The sequence below is a fragment of the Haematobia irritans genome, chromosome 4 (genome assembly GCF_050003625.1).
Source record: "Haematobia irritans isolate KBUSLIRL chromosome 4, ASM5000362v1, whole genome shotgun sequence".
Lineage (NCBI taxonomy): Eukaryota > Metazoa > Arthropoda > Insecta > Diptera > Muscidae > Haematobia > Haematobia irritans.
This window is the reverse complement of record NC_134400.1, coordinates 220,089,798-220,096,033: the sequence shown is the minus strand read 5'-3', so window position 1 is coordinate 220,096,033 and position 6,236 is coordinate 220,089,798. Positions and strand designations below refer to the sequence as shown.

The window sequence follows — 6,236 nt, the reverse complement described above, 5'->3', positions numbered from 1 at the left end:
GGTTCATAATTATATATAGCCCCCATATAAACCGATCCCCAGATTTGGCTCGCGAAGTCTCCAAGAGAAGCAAATTTCATCCAAGCCGGTTGTAATTTGGAACATGGTGTTAGTATATGATCTTTGACAACCGTGCCAGAATTGGTCCATATCGGTCCATAATTATATATAGCCCCCATATAAAACGTTCTCCAGATTTGACCTCCGGAGCCTCTTGGAGGAGCAAAATTCATCCGATCCGGTTCAAATTAGGAACGTGGTGTTAGTATATGGTCGCTAACAACCATACAAAAATTGGTCCAATCACACAAAAATTGGTCCATATCGGTTCATAATCATGGTTGCCACTAGAGCCAAAAATAATCTACCAAAATTTTATTTCTATAGAAAATTTTGTCAAAATTTTATTTCTAGAGAAAATTTTGTTAAAATTTTATTCGGTTCATAATAAAATTTTCATCATTTTCAAAATTTTATTTCTATAGAAAATTTTGTCAAAAGTTTATTTCTATAGAAAATTTTGTTAAAATTTTATTTCTGTAGAAATTTTTGTCAAAATTTTCTTTCTATAGAATATTTTGTCAAAATTTTTATTTCTATAGAAAATTTTGGGAAAATTTTATTTCTATAGAAAATTTTGGGAAAATTTTATTTCTATAGAAAATTTTGGGAAAATTTTATTTCTATAGAAAATTTTGTCCAAATTTTATGTCTACTTTGTCAAACTGAATTATATACGTATTGGATCGATCTTTTTTGATACCTTGGTTTTAAGATACCTTGCCATCGGCAAGCGTTACCGCAACTTAAGTAATTCGATTGTGGATGGCAGTGTTTAGAAGAAGTTTCTACGCAATCCATGATGGAGGGTACATAAGCTTCGGCCTGGCCGAACTTACGGCCGTATATACTTGTTTTCATTTATTTCATTTTCATCTCGGGAAGTAGTTAGAGTGTAATGCCGTGATGTCATATTAGGTTCTTATCACAAACATTTGAATGCATCGTGTTCAATGGTGCCAATAAAACCAGGTTCAATTTGTAAAAGTTAGATAACAAGAAAATAAATTTGTAACAAAAAATACTGATAAAAATAAAAAGTGAAATCGGAAACAATTTTTTTTTTTTTTAAATTTCTTCATCCAAATGAACTTCCAAGGCACAACTTCTAAAGCAATGCAAAGTATATAAAAATGGAGTACTTCCGTCCTTTAAAAATTCATTTGAGATGATCCAAGTTTGCACTACTTCCGGATCACAAATTGGGGATCTCAGCTACTATTGTGGAAGCTCTTTTTTGCTGGGATGTTAAGATCAATGATAAGTGACATGGGACCTCCTTTTTATAGCCGAGTCCGAACGGCGTTCCACATTCCAGTAAAACCACTTAGAGAAGCTTTGGAACACTCAGAAATGCCACCAGCATTACTGAGGTGATTATCCCACCGTTGAAAGACTTTTTGGCGTTTGGTCGATGTCGACAATGCGGGCATGCTAATCATTTCACCACGGTGGCTCCCAACTCTCTGTACAGGAATTACGCCCATATTCATAAAAGTTAACGTAAACTTTAAACCTACTATTACCATACAAATTCCTTCGATAAATTGTCAGTAAATTATTATGAATATGGGCATTAGTCTTTTCGTTTACCCATATATTTGTTGTTCGCATGGCAGAGCCTACAATTCCCAATATATCTTCACCATATTTAGTACAGAGCATTGAATTGAAAACAAGTATATACAGCAGTAAGTTCGGCCGGGCCGAATCTTAAATACCCACCACCATGAACCAAATATTAGGGTTTCCTTTGAAATTTCAGGAGGGCTTGAGGACTTGAGGACACTTGCCGAAGATAAATTTAAAGATTTCACCTATGAGGACTATATCAGATTCTGGATTTTTAAGAACCATTTTTGTTTCAGTTTTAGAGGAATCATTAACATATCTTGTAAGTGTGCAAGAAAATTATAAAATAACGTCTTAATTGAAAATTTAAAACTGTAGATTTACACCCGAGAAGTAAAATCTGGAAATTTTACATTGAGTTTCAAGCAATTTTCATGATCAGTGCGCCTTCTATACCCTCAAGAAGTGATGTCGGTCTATATGGGGGCATTACAAAATGGACCGATAAAAACTTAATCCGATACACGTTTTTGTGAGCCTAAAATACCAGAATATTTACAATTTCAGGCAAATCGGATAAAAACTACGGTTTCTAGAAACCCAAGGAGTTAAATCGGGAGATCGTTCTTATGGGGGCTATACTAAAATATGGACCGATACTCACCGTTTTCGGCACACCTCTTTATGGCCCGAAAATACCTCTAGATTTCCAATTTCAGGCAAATTGGATACAAATTTCGGATTTAGAAGCCCAAGAAGTAAAATCGGGATATCGGTCCATATGGGGGCTATACCAAAACATGGACCGAAACTCACCATTTGTGGCACACCTCTTTATGGTCCTAAAATACCTATAAATTTCCAATTTCAGTCAAATTGTACATAAACTAGATATTCTATAAACCCAAGATGTAAAATCGGGAGATCGGTCTATATGGGGGCTATACCAAAACATGGAACGATACGGACCATTTTCGGCACACCTTTTGATGGTCCTCAAGTACCTCTAGATTTTCTATTTCAGGCACATTGCATAAAAACTACGATTTCAATAAGCCCAAGACCCCAAATCGGGAGGTCGATTATATGGGGAACATACCAAAACATGGACCGATGCTCACCATTTTTGGCACACCTCTTTACGGTTCTAAAGTACCTCTAGATTTCCAATTTCAGGTAAATTAAATAAAAACTACAGTTTCTATAAGCCCAAGAAGTAAAATCGGAAGTCGGTCTATATGGGGGCTATACCAAAACATGGACCGATACTCACCATTTTTGGCACACCTTTTTATGGTTATAAAATACCTCTAGATTTCAAATTTCAGGCAAATTGAATAAAAACGATTTCTATAAGCCTAAGACCCCAAATCGGGAGGTCGGTTTATATGGGGACTATATCAAAACCTGGACCGATATAGCCCATCTTCGAACTTGACCTGCCTGCACACAAAAGACGAGTTTGTGCAAAATTTCTGCACGATTGCTTCATTACTGAAGACTGTAGCGTGATTACAACAGACAGACAGACAGCCAGACAGACAGACGGACAGACGGACATCGTTATATCGTCTTAGAATTTCTCCCCGATCAAGAATATATATACTTTATATAGTCGGAAATCGATATTTCGATGTGTTACAAACGGAATGACAAACTTATTATACCCCCGTCACCATTCTATGGTGGTGGGTATAAAAAGATCGGATCGAATACATTGCCCTTAATGTGTTTCCAAACGAACTGGTTTTCCATCTCAAATGATTTCAGAAGTTATTCTCAGTTGTCTTTTTTGTTTTAGTTTTATCAGCATTTTTGTATGTGTGTGAAATATAGAAAAAACTGTTCTGCATTGCATTAAAATAAAATTGGATCAATTAATTTCGTGATTGAAGACAAAAATATTTTTTTTTTATATAGACTATTTTAACTATAATGCGCATTCAACAATATGAATATGTATGAACTTACCTTATAACTACTAATTTTTATGGTCTTACGGTAAATATACAAATGTCCAAAATGGAGGAAAGACAGCTGTTTTAGAAAATATTGATTAAGTCGATAATTGAGAACGAGATCTAAAAACACACAAAAAAGCTTTTCAAATTAAATATATGTAGATATTCCAAATTGTGTTGTTGCGAATACGCCATACCTGCAATGGGACATTTCCATGTACTTATTGTCATAAATTTCCACTCAAATACTCGTCAACTAACACTCATTTCTATTCAATTGAAAACGCTTTGTACAAAAAAACGCTTTGTACAAAAAAAGGCAAAGCAATATGATTTGTTGATTCATCTCGAAGGATGAGGTATACTCATACTACATACTATTGTGGCCCACACCCCATTTGCATAACATTTCTTAGAACAACCACATAGAAAAACTAGTCCAACTTGAAAATGTCCGGTTTTATTTAGGGGTGGCCTATTTCACAAGGTCATTCTGACAAGGGATAGTAATAAATAATGGATAATTGGTATGAGGAGCGCTATATTTGGCAGGGCCGAAGCTTATATACCCTATACCAAGTATATAAATCGTTAAAATCGACTATAGAAAAATCTTTAATTATATAAAGATGGGACAAAAAAATTACATTAGAACATATCCATTTGTAGCTCTAACTATGAGGCAGCATTCCTTTGAACATTATTTTATTCGCACTGATAAATCGGAGAATAATCTATACGCCTCAATATAGAACAAAAACAATTTACACTAAATATGTAAAAATTAATATCGATTATTATTCTTACACAAATCGGATAAAATTTGCTGCTTCTAAATCGGTATGAACATAAAATCTGAAGATAATCCATAAAATTCGAAACGGTTAGTGTTGGTTCAATACGAAAGATCAAAATGGTACGAACAATTTTCGCTTAGTGCAGATTATTATAATTATCTGCAGTACAGATTATTATAAGTTAGTATATACACTGAAAAAACAAATTCCGTAGTTAAACTATCGCTAAATTTAACTTATTTTTATACGTTAAAATTATTTGTTTGTAGCAAAATTTTATTATTTCATTCGAAATGTTCCCTAGTCTAATGAAATGTTCTTTTTGTTAAGTATGTCTTAAACATTTTATGAACTAACCATTTGTATAAAGTTCAAAGGCCGAACACAAAGGTTGAATGTAAAGTGAAGAAAACTATTGTACGATTCCCAAAATTAGTAGGAATTAACTACAGTATGGTTAAAATGGTCATGGCGCCAAGCCAATGACTTTGATCTTTACTATTAGTTCATTCATTTCTTCTATATGAGAGGGTGTAAAATCCTAATTTGTAGTTAAAAAGTGTGGAAATCTCAAAATGTGGAGTATAATTTAGTTAGATTTTTATCATCCAAAAATGATATGTATGTACTATGGTTATTGGCAATAATACTAAGGAGGAGTCCGTCGTCTGCGGAAACATTTTTGTAATCAAAGGGTGCAGTTTTGAAATTTGAAACAAACGAATCTTTTGGGTCGAAATCAATCCCTATTAGTTTAGGTAGAAATCGATTCAGATTTAAAATTCTCCGAAGTTCATTGAATGTTAGTGGACCACAGAGTAACTATCCAAAATAAAATCTTATTATACAATCAAATAATTAAACTAATGTGGACCTACGGTATTCAGGTATGGGGCTGTGCTGATAAAGAACGCTTAAGGACAATTGAAAAAACTCAAAACTTATAGGCCCAAATTTGACTCCGGATTTACGTAAAATTTTGCACAAGGAGTAGAATTAATATTATCGTTGTTGGGTGGTTCAATTTTGGTTCGATTCACATTTACATATAGCTCCCATATATAGTACATTCGTCCGATGTTGACAAATATGACAACAAAACCAACATTTTGAGAAGGAGGTTTCATGTCGTTGAGTCCAGAATAGAATTAAACAACATTTTTATGTGATCTCACAATGAATTAATTCCGGAAGCTCTCTTAATTTAATTTTTATAGATTTTTTAGAAATGTTATATGATTTATATGAGGGAAGGCGCGTACGCCATTCCCGGCTACCAAAAATTATACGCACGCAATATTCATAACGAATGAATAGTCGCGGAGGACCACTTAATCGTTAGTGCAATGATTAAGCCTCACTCCGGGGGAGCCGCCTTCATGATCACGGTATCCCCTACGTGATGTAATTATGACGACATTACCGAAAACTCCGCATTATAAGGCAGCAGTTTTAGAAATCACATGAGAATCATAAAGGGTTTCACCAAATTTACGGAGAAAAGTAGCAAACAGCGAAAAACGGGAATGCATTATCAAAGCCACGTTCATTTATGGTATTTCGATCAAATCCGCTGAAAATCGCTAAATTCGTGGGATGGGCAAAGAGTGGTTTTTATAAAACCTTTTTTTTTATTAAGTATCAAAATCAAATAGCCAACCACCAATTTGAGTGTGATTTGTAAATTTTTTTAAGAAACTAGTTTCTCATAACAATATAAACTATATATGGTAAACTATTTCCTCGTAATCAAATATGAGACTATATTAACCCTTTGGGGACTATAGGCATTGTGAAAAGCCTTAAGCCTATGATATAAAAACAACATAGTGGTTGACGAATCCAT

The 6,236-nt window shown here is 34.0% G+C and overlaps 1 non-coding gene across 1 annotated transcript; it reads right to left on the bottom strand.

The window, feature by feature from the left end:
• Positions 1 to 5,636: 5,636 nt before the first annotated feature.
• LOC142237312 (U1 spliceosomal RNA) lies at positions 5,637 to 5,802 on the bottom strand. The gene has a single exon (XR_012722448.1). It is a non-coding gene; the product is annotated as a U1 spliceosomal RNA (small nuclear RNA).
• Positions 5,803 to 6,236: the final 434 nt, after the last annotated feature.